The sequence below is a fragment of the Mustela putorius genome, unplaced genomic scaffold, assembly GCF_011764305.1.
Source record: "Mustela putorius furo isolate JIRA1106 unplaced genomic scaffold, ASM1176430v1.1 tig00000589_pilon_pilon_pilon, whole genome shotgun sequence".
Classification (NCBI taxonomy): domain Eukaryota; kingdom Metazoa; phylum Chordata; class Mammalia; order Carnivora; family Mustelidae; genus Mustela; species Mustela putorius.
In genome coordinates, this window is record NW_025421425.1 from 11,411,967 (window position 1) to 11,424,121 (window position 12,155).

Here is a 12,155-nt window from a genome sequence, read left to right on the forward strand (position 1 = left end):
GAGAAGCAATACTTGTAACATAGTCCATAAGCTTGACAGCATTTTTAAAGAGTGACTGCAGTTTTTAAACTATCAAGAGATAGCACCTTATGACCCCTGCTAGTGTTATACTGGGAGACTAGCCAATGTCACAAGTAATGCCAGGTATGGGAGCCAGACTTTGTCCTATCCTGTATGTGCCACACCCATTAATATTAAAGTTTTCATTTTCTGGTCACCCCTATTCTCCTCAATATAGTCTCTCTGACCACTGCAATATCTTCCTTAAGTATGGCCCTCACAGTAAAGCCATTCCTGACCACTTTATATTTAAAAGCAATCTCTCTCTCCTATTATTCTCTAAATCATTACCATGCTTAACTTTCCCCTATAATAGTTATTAACATCCACTCATGATGCATTTATACTTTTTAAAAATGTATTGTCTGTCTTCACTTAGAATATAATCTCCTTGTGGATATTTTCATTGTTTGTGATTACGGCATTAGCTTTTAAAACAGTTCTCAGTATAGAGCACATGATTTATGAGAGAATGAATAAGTGAGGCCAGAAGGTGGAAGGCATGCTTGGACTCTGACACCACCACATTGTTCAAGGCTTATGTTTCTTTTGACACATTTTATTAATATGTTGAAAGGGAACAATCACACTAGGTATGAGATACGCCACCTTCAGATATAAAATAAGCAAATTGTTTTTTAAACATTATTTATGATTTTAGGGGGCAAAAGAATAAATGTTCTTATCTGGTCATGAGTACAGTTGGTTGGAACACTGGGGCTATATCATCTGGGAGAGCCTCTAACTTATTTTCAACTTAATATTCCATATTTTTCTGCAACAAAATCAATAAAGAAGGACAGAGCCTCAAACACAATTATTCCACAAGTACTTTCAGTTAATATGGCTTCAATATAATGAGCAACTTTAGCATTTGAATTAGGTTTAGGCCACCTGTTTAAAGCCCCCCTTACTCAATTATGATATCATGCCAGGTAATTTAAATACCCAGGTGGTTGAACAAACAGTAAATCAAACCACTGGCCCTGCAAGAAAAAGCAAATTGCTCTTGATATCCAGCATTAACAGAGACTGGTAAGTTCACTCAAGCCAAATCAATAACTGCAAACAGATCAGAAGTAATTAAGAATCATCTTTCAATGTAAAAATATGTTCACAATTCTTACCTAATTATTACCCCTTTTTTAAATCTATAAATCATTTTCATTTTTATTATGTTCAATTAACCAACATATAGTACATCATTCATTTTTGATGTAGTTTTCAACAATTCATCCATAAATCTAATTGTATTCTATAAATAATGGCCACTACTCACCTGATTTTTGTACCAAATTGAGATCATTGGAATAATGTTACCATTGGACATAACCTATCCCTATGATTTCCATATTTGAATTAAAATGTTACCTACCTCATTTAAAATATGACAATAATGATTTAATATTTATGATTTCTATTGTAGCAGGAAGCTTTGAGGACTGATATTTCACATGTGCAAAGAAGTACCTGCACTGGTTCTCTTCATCCTTTCAAGTTGAGAACTCTTTTTCTCCCCTAGAATAACAATAAAGAGATCCCAGTATCAGCTGAAAGAGTGGGAATGTCTCTACAGAAAATCACATTGGCTCTCCATGTCCAATCTGGACACTTAGAAAAGTTCTTTCTTTCTTATCAATATCCCTGAACATTAATACAATCTATTTCTCAAAATCCCTCCCTATATTTGAAAGTCATTATTTATCAGAAATATTTGGATTTAGGCATAGAATTCCTGGTCTCTATTAAGAGATTTTCATACCAATCTGCAGGATAGAGAGAGGGATAAATCCAATGAGGAACTTTCGGGCAATTCCATTGTTGGTGGTGATGGTGGTGTTGACAGGCAGCAATTGATCCTCATTGTAAATTCTCTAGGGTTGCAATAACGAAGTACCACAAACATCATGCCTTAAAACAAGAGATATTTATTGTTTCCCAGTTCTGAATACTAGCTCTCTGAAATCACGGTGCCTACAGTGTCATGCCCTTTGAAATCTGTAGGAAAATCCTTCCCTGTTTCTTCCAAGGTACTAGTGATTTGCCAGCAATCTCTTGTGTCCCTTGGTTTTTAGATACACCACTCCAGTTCTCAGACTTCATTCATATGTGACTTCCCTGTGTTTCAGCCTTATATAATCATTGCCTCATAAGGAATTAGGGGCCCACTCTGCTCTAGTATAATCTCATCTTAATTTTACTAATTATGTCTGCAATGACCCTATATCCACATAAAGTCACATTCTGTACTACTGGGAACTTCAAAAATATCTTTCTTGGGGTTAACACAATTGAATCCCTAACAACCTCTTTCCTTTGTTTTCTCCTATTTGGCCTCTTGCTTTTGGGAAGCATGCCTGCCAATGTTTCTCTGGCTGCTATTGTGAGCAAGTCCACTCCCACAGCTGCTTCAAACAGAAGTGATCACATATACTAATCAAGACCTTGGACTCCTGGAGTTCCAAAATTAATGAGCCCTGACCAGACACTGGTCACCATCTAGTGTAAGTAATTGTCAGTTTGGCTAAGCAAATTCTCCATTACCCAATTCTATGAACTTCAGCTTTTGCCTGTCTTCAGTTAAAAGTTTCCAGCAAGGTAGAGTGCATTTAAAAAGAAAAGAAAACAAACAAACAAAAAACCAAATTTATTTAAATTTCAATGACATCTTGTCAAGTGTTTAATCTGATCAAACTGATTAATATAAGTATGGAGATTAAGAAATCACAGATTTTTTAGACTTTCATCTTCAATGTCTTCCACAGGCAAGGTATCATTACTTACACATACACAAATTAGAGCATTGTAATCTGCCTAATTTTCTCCCTGTTATTATCGACCTTGGATATCTAACTTCTTAACAGTTTATATTGCATGGCTGGGGCATTTTTCACCAAGCTCCTCCAAAGCTTCTAATTTATCCTGGTGCATCTTGTCTGTGTATCTTATCTAATTTTATAATCGCTGGGTTATTGTGACCCCTGCTATGCCTGCAAGAAACTGGCGATATATATCAACTAATTCTGGTATTATCAGTTGAGTTATAAGACTTATTGTAGGATTCTGAGAGTTGTATAGGATTTTAAAACATTGTCTGCCTTAGACAAAGTTTTTTGAAGAAGAGAGAAATGTAAATGGAGCTGTGAGAAACCTGGCTGGTATATTTGGCTAACTCAAACCTCTGACCGTAGAATATCCAAGTTTAACCATGGTTCCTAAACTGCTGATTTAGTCCTTCATTTCTAATTAGCAAACCAATCAAAAGTTACAACTTATTATTTCTCACGATTCTGTGAGTTTTCCCAGACTCAGCTACACAATTCTGCTCCTAGTCTCACTTGGGGTCTCTACAAAGCTGCATTTGGGTGAAAGAAATGGAAGATTGTCTTTTATTTTCCAAAGCACTTTTCACCTTCTCTTTGTTAATTCAGTAGTCTAGCATGGTCACCATGCAGCACGTCTACTGGGTTCCACAATAGTGCATCGCTTCTGTCACAATTTATCCATAAAAGCAAGGCACAATCTGGTCCAAAATCAGGAGGAATATGAGTAGATTCATCTTTTATGTGAGCAGTAGTATTTGCATACAGATTGGAAGAAAATCCATAAATGGAGATGACTTATCTCTGTATCATATGCTGGCCATTCAATATTGCCACTAATTTTAGTTACTTTCAATAAATCATGATATTCTACTGTACCAATAAAGGTGGAATCAGGAGAGTTAAACCACAAGATAATTTGCACAGAGAGAGTTTTATATAAAAAGTTGAATGATCACAGGGGATTGAGAAGGGAATTGGTTTGTAAGAAGAAAACTCTAAATAATATAGCACTTGTAGATTTAAAGAACATCCTATACCTATAGATCCTAGTTATGGTACTCAAGTAAAAGACACACTCCATCCAGGGAAGCCAAATATGATAAGAACTTCAAAGGAAAGAAGTATTTTAATTTTGATAACTTCCTTTTGGGCAGAAATAACAGCGATGATATATAACTTCAACATATTTTCCTTACTCATATCACTGAGAAGCATTTTTTTTCTAATAAAGGCTAGAAATATGAAAATAACAAATGAGATTGATGAATTATGGTGATCTAATATACAGCATGGTCATTATAGGTAGTTATACTGTATTATGTACTTGAAAGTTGCTAAGAGAATAGATCTCAAATGTTCTAACCATAAGAAAAATGTAATTATGTAACCCAATGGAGATACTAACTATGCTATGGCGGTGATAATTTTGCAATATATAAATGCATCAAATAAACAAGTTGTACACTTTAACTTACACAATATTATATGTCAATTACATCTTAATAAAGCTGGGGAGAAAAAGAATTTTAAAAATAGCAACTATGATAAAGATACTATAAGAATGTTAGCAAACAGTACAGAATTTCATTTATTCTGTTTTATTGAAACATGTAAATATTACCTCTAAGGTTTAGCTATCTAGACATATTTGCAGCAACTTATGTTAGGAAAATTAGTGACAAGTGTGATTCCACTTTCCCTAGGAGAAGGAGGAATTATGACATGGCAATTCTCTGAAATCCTCTGGCTTAAAGATAATATTATCTAAGCATTTTTTGAAAATGTTTAGGCCACATTAACTCATAGTTGTCTTGGAAAATTGTTAAATGAAAATCAATGAGCAGCTTTCTCACACAGATTTGAAAGACTTTAAGATACCACCTTTAGCAAATCCAAAAAATATAAAATGTTTCTTGAGACATATGTCTGGCTTAAAAATATCCTTACTTAAACACATAAATTAATAATTTATGAATTTAGATTATGAATAATATATTAACTTTAATGTTTAGACCTAAAGGACATTTGGACATGATTTTTTGGTAACGTCATTATTTGACAAACAATTTTAAATTTCTTAGGGTAACTGTGTATACCATCAAACTAAAATATGCAAAATGAAATTATACCGAACATTTATATAACCAGTGAAATAAGTAAAATAAGTACACATTATTTATGAGAAAAATTTAAAAATTTTCTTATGTAATAGTGAAGAAACAATAACTAATTCTCATCATTTATCAACTTTATAGCACAAAGTACCCCTAGACAGTATCACCAAGAATGGCATTATCACTTATTATATTATATACAGAATAATAATTAGTAACCATACCAATAACAACATACTTAAGGAAGCACACTAAGCTTGAAAATACCAAAATGAAATTACATGAATGTTACATGGAATTATAGAAGAAAAACACATTTTAAAAACTCAGACGATGGGGTGCCTGGGAGGCTCAGTGGGTTAAGCCTCTGCCTTCAGCTCAGGTCATGATCTCAGGCTTCTGCGATGCAGCCCTGCATCTGGCTCTCTGCTCAGTGGGGAGACTACTTTTCCCACCTCTCTCTCTGCCTGCCTCTCTGTCTACTTGTGGTCTCTGCCTGTCAAATAAATAAATACATAAATCTTTAAAAAAATAAAAAATAAAAACTCAGATGATAAAAATAAATAAAAACATAATAAAATAAAAAATAAAAACTCAGATGATTATGTTTCATATATGGCAATGTAGGGAAGGTAAAGGCAATGGTGTTTATCTGGGAAAACATGTATAGCACACCGAAATAAATAAATAATACTTGAAATCATATATGAAAAAGAAGGTTATTCAAAGCTAATCATAGGAAAAAATACTTTTGAAAATATAAACCAGAATTGTTTTTACCTCTGACAATTAGTATTGGTGTATGCGACATCTAGAATAGCCACAATAACTTAAGTTTAATTACAAAAATCTCATATGGACTAAAACAAATAAATGAGTCCAAAAAATAGTTGTAGGGATGCCTAGGTGGCTGAACCCATTACGCTTCTGCCTTCATTTCAAGTCATGATTCCAGGGTCCTGGGATCAAGTCCCGAATCAAGATCCTTGTAGCAGGGACTCAGCTTCTCCCTCTGCCTGCCACTCCCCCTGCTTGTGTTTGATCTCTCTCTCTCTCTCTCTCCCTAACAAATACATTTTTTAAAAAGTTGTAAAAGTTTCAATATCCTTATGAAGATACTTATATGCAAATGAAGCTGGGAAAGTAAGAAGAAATATTGTAAATACAATGTACCAAAAATTGATGGAGCCATTAAACTGACTTCATGAGAACTTTGCTCCAGAAAATACATTTTCTATGAAAATTCATTAATTCTGTAGGAAATGATAGAAATATTTGATTAAAAGTTGAGAGTCAAAATCATCAGGACATACATCAACATTAAAATACACGTGCATAACAATGTTAAAAAGATGGGGTCAAAATGGAAGAGTTGACATTTCCTATATCATTTCCAGTTTTAGTATATGTGCTGCTGAAGCAAGTATGAGCGGACATTTCCTATACCCACCAAAAAGACACAGCTCAGGGAACGTCTAGACTCTCATCAGCTAATGAGAAACCAGGATGTTAAATTTGGCTCCGCTTGCAAGGAAACATTCAAGAAAATAAAGAAGCAATTATCAGTGAGCTAAGTTTCAGGCTTCTTTTGCTCACTGTTTTTGTATTCATATAATGAATGAACAGCATTGTCAAGAGCACTTTAAAGTGTCTCAGGATAGGACTGGCATCCAGCCAACAAATTCTGCAAATGCAATTCCAAGGGGAATAAAAAAGAAATATAGAAACATAGAGTGGGAGTTGTATTTTGTATTGCTATTGTCTCTTTTGTACACTTCCAGAATACTTTTACAAATCAGTTTCTGCAGCAATGAGGCTCAAAGACTGCGTTTTCTCTTGAAACAAACAGTTGGAAAAGGACCTCCAGTGGCTGGTATGAAATGCACAAAACAGTCCATAAATTTCGTACCGTCTCAGATCTGACAACCAGCACAGAATTACACAGAACTATTAAAATGCTCATTTCAAAGATATTTTCTATTCCCCTAATAATGTAACTGAATTATGTAATATATATTAACAGCATGGATGACAACTTATTGATGTTTTCTGGTGGATCTCACTAAGTACATGCTTAGAGAATAGATACATGCAATCTTATAACTGAACACACAGTGAAAAACAGTGTGTTGGTGAGGAAGCAAAAGGTTGGGCAGATTTCAAGACGTGCAGAGCTTAAGAGGCTGTAGACAGAGAAAAGGTGTGGTAAAGTAAAAGAGCAGGTGAATAGTTTCTTTGGGTCAAAGTTAAATGATCTAATGATGCAAGAGATAGAGAAGTTCCTAAACATAATTCCTTTTATAAGTTTGAGGAGTGGAATTAATAGACACAGAATCTTTGCATAAAAATCAGCAATTCTGTTTGATAGTTGGCAATGTTAAAGTGTAGTACAGTACTCAGGATAAGCTAAAACTTTCTAGTACTTAATGTAAGTAGTATCTAATTACACACATTATAGTGTATATTTCTTTTAAAAGTGAGGCGTGGAGTCTGGCTGCCTAATGCTAGGGCCACCACTTAAGTAGCTCTGGTCCTTGGGAAAGAATGGATAATATACTAATTGTGTCATTTGTTTATTATGAGGTTGAAATAGTAAATCAATAGTGATGTTATTAGAAGATAGATATTTACTACATTGTAATAACAATTGACTATTAACATAGTTAATATGTTGTTTTTTGGCTAGTAATACTATACAGTGATAGAAAACACCTTAAAATATATCTGTAGAACAAAGAGCTAAATGAATAATGCATGCAAATGAAACATAAAATTCAACTTTCTTGACAGATATCATCCTAAATTCTTAAGCTTAATTTACTTAAAAATTATCAACATATTAGCATATTTTTTCTGATTTTTCTATGAATCTCTACATGTATATTTGCTCATTAACAAAAAATATTAAATATCAGTGAATGGAAAATTGATTCCATTTTAAGATATAAAATATTTATGCTCACAGAAGCTTTCAATCATATGGAATTTTCATAGCAGTATTCTAATGTAAAATGTAATTTTAATTAAATCATAGCAAGTAGTTAAAAATTCTACATTTGCTTGAGTTTCTGACATTCAGATGAAGGTTCTTAGTAAAAAAAAGGTATGCTTCTTCACTTATAACATGTCACTAAAAATACTATTATGATTTATACTCTTTGTAGAAAGTAACCAGAAAAATTCAACATGACTTAAATTTAATAAAATAAAACAGAAATCTCTCCAATCTACTGATTTTCAATTTCAATCCAGCAAAGTGGTTTTTGAAATAGCTCTCGTTTCCATACTATGTTACACAGACAAGATTTATATTTTGTTGAAACTATGACATCTGCATTATAATCTCTTCTTACTGTTTAAAAATAATTGATAAACATCAGAACTGAAAAAAAAAGCCTATTTTTTACAGATAACAATGTAAATCTTAAAGATAAATTGATGGATTTAGTTGAACAGAAGATGCATAAACCATGAGATTCCAACTGCAATTTACTTATCTCAATATTTGGAAATATTGTTATGAACTTGTTATTCTAGCTAAGCAGAGAAATATTTTCTTTCATATCCATCTGTTCTGATTTTGCACTGAAGTAAAAGAAAAGCAGCCTATATATATTCATCTACTGATGAACATGAAACTGACTTTATGAACAGTGTGTTGCCCACAAATCGGGTACAGAATATCATAAATGGAAATAAGCAGATGTGAGGGGAGCAGGGCCCTGTGGAGACTTTCTTGAGCACACTTTCTAGCAAATATACACCTACAAAATCTCACTATGCAAATTTATGCTAACATATAATGAATCATTTGAAATGCCAGTGTGCTATTACCCCTACATGGCTATCAGAAGGACAAAAGGTCATAAGCACATTTTTGCTTCTAAAAGTTTCGTAATTAGGAGTAAAAATATTCACTTTGCTTAATTTAGATTTATTTTTTGACTCCAATAAAACTTACCATGGTTAAAAGACATTTAAATGATTATTCCCAATTATTATCACTCCTTCTTTGTGGCCTGGGATATTCCTTGGTATGTCAATCTACTTTGTCAGAAATTTTGTCTCTCAAAATACTACCAAATAATCTTTAAAACTCAAGGAAGTAATGCAACACTTGAACATGGAAACTGTTATCTTGACTAAGAAGAGCCAACATCCATATCCTTGGAAACCTTCTTTTTACCATGTTTAACTGGTGGATATTCTATTTAGCAAGTTTACCAATGCTTCAGTACCTTACCCAGAAAAACTGCCTTGTTAGTTTTGTTAATCAAAATTGCTGTTTTTTCAGAGAGAGAGAGAGTCCTGTCTCTCTCTCTCTGACAGAAAGAGTTACTCATGGACCCACTGGTCACAAATGGTAGGCTAATTTGAAGTATAAACAATGTTGAACTAGCAATCATTCATCATCAGCTCTATCTCTAACTCATTTTGTTTAGAGTAAGCTAATTTTGCTCAAACCTTAATTGCTTTAGGAAAACTTATTAACCAGGACATGCCTTACTTCTTTACAAGTAAAATTCTTCGATGGGTCTGTTCCACAAATTATTCAGATTTGTAACTTTAATCTTATTAAAAAAAAAAAAAAAAAAGCTAAACATAACATGAAATTGTCACTGGCATTAGGCCAATGTCCTGCATTGTGTGTTCTTTTTTTTTTAAATCTCATGCATTTTAAAGCTATTTGTAATTTCTGCCCTCAATAAATAAATTTTATTTATTTATTTTTCCCACTGGGTTGTGGTCTTTGTAATATATACTTTCTTCCAGATCTTATGACAGGGATATTTCATCATTTTCTTATTTGGATTTCTGCAATCCTACTGTCCATATCTTTTTCTCTAGTAATTTGCAGTACTAGCAATGACTTATTTTTAAAAAACCATCTTTAAGTATACTTTATATATAACTTTAATAAGGTTTATTTTTTCTTTTATATTTGTAGTAACTATACAAGAAATCTTTGCATATTCCACAGTCTCAAAGAATTTCTTTTTTCCAGAGGTTTTACAATGGTAACATCTATGTTTTGTCCTGTGAATAATTTTCAGTAATTTTGTTTACATCATGAGTTCAGTTTTGAGGTTAATTTTTTCTTTTATGCACAGTTGTGCCGGCATCATTTTTCAAAAAGACTTTTCTTTTCCCCATTGACCTTCCTTGGAACCTTTAATAAAACTGAAATGATCAGGGCACCTGGCTGGCTTAGTGGAGTATACAACTCTTGGTCTTGGAGTTGTGGGTTTGAGCCTCATGTTGTGCCTAGAACCTACTTTAAGAAAAAAAAATCCAAATGATCAAATATCAGTGGATCTATTCCTAGGCTATCTATACTATTCCATTTATTTCTACTTCTGTCCTAAAAGTAATACCACCCCATTTTTTATTGTAACTTTACTTGAGCCAAATGGTAAAAGGCCTCCAATCCTGTTTTTCCTGTTCAATTGTTTTGGCTCTTCTTGGCCTGTTTAAATTTTAGAATCATCTTGGAAGTCTGCATGAAAGACTCCTGAGATTCTAATCCAGATTTCATAAATCTACAGATTAATAATAATTAAGTCTTAAAGTCAATGAAAATGGTGTATGACCATTTTTAAAGTTTTATTTCTCTCAGGACTCTGTAGGAGTTTTCAATTTTGAGGTAATACACATGTTACATTAATTGTATCTCTAAGTCTTTCATGTAGTGGGTATTATAAATTATATTCTATTCCATATTCTGCTCCTTTCCACTATATAGAAATGCATTACAATTAGTTTTTTATGTTGAAAAGTTTTTCTGTGAGCCTATGGAATTCTCTAATTATTAATAATGTTCTTTTTGTAGATTCCTTTGGATTTTCTCTACAATCAATAATGTCAAATGAAAATTGTGTTTTACTGCCTCACTTTTATTCTACATCTTTTTCAAATTTTCCTTGTCTAATGCACATGTTAGGACTTCCAGTACAGTGGCGAATTACATTTATTGATGTCCCAATATTGAACAAATATTGTATTCCAAAGACATACCACTTGGTTATAATAAACTAATTCTTTATATATTTTGTTATTAGCTAATACTTTGCTAAAGATTTTTGTATTTATGTTCGTGCGTCTATTTAAACATCAATTTTACATCTTTCCACTGTGTAAATAGATCCATAGTTAATATACAAAGAATACTTTTAGTACTATTTCTGATTTTGGTAACATGGTAATTTCTGCCTCATTAAATGAGATTAGAAAACATTTACTATGTTTTCTCAAATAAGATTTATATTATTCATTCCTTAATATTTAATTGGATTTATCAGTGTATTCATGTAGGTTTGAACTTTTCTTTCTAGAAAAGTTTTTAATTAATAATCATGTCCCTTTTCAAAATGTAGGAGTATTTGGGTTTTCTATTTCTTCTTACATTAGTTTTAATCATTTGTGACTTTTAAGATATTGCTGACCTCATTGAAATGTTTTGGTTTGAGAAGCATAAAGTTGTTCAATATTATTATCTTAATATCCATCTTTTTTTTTTTATATAAGTAGTAGAGTAGAATCTACACACTTTTTCTAACAACACAGTTATTTTTTTATTTTATTTTTTCAGTGTTCCAAGATTCATTGTTTATGCACCACACCCAGTGCTCCATGAAATATGTGCCCTCCTTTATACCCACCACCAGGTTCACCCTTTCCCCTGTCCCTTACTCCCAATTTGTTTCTCAAAGTCCACAGTATCTTGTGGCTTGTCTCCTCCAATTTCCCCCAGTTCATTTTTCCTTTCCTTCTCCTAATGTCCTCCATGTTATTCCTTATGCTCCACAAGTAAGTGAAACCATATGATAATTGATTTCTCTGCTTGACTTATTTCACTCAGCATTATCTGCTCCAGATCCATCCATGTTAATACAAAAGTTGGGTATTCATCCTTTCTGATGGAGGTGTAATATTCCATTGTATATGTGAAGCATATCTTCTTTATCCATTCATCTGTTGAAGGGCCTCTTAGCTCTTTCCACAGTTTGGTGATTGTGGCCATTGCTACTATGAACACTGGGGTACATATGGCCTTTCTTTTCACTGTATTTGTATCTTTGGGGTAAATACCCAGGAGTGTAATTTCAGGGCCATAGGGTAGCTCTATTTTTAATTTCTCAAAAAATGTCCACACTGT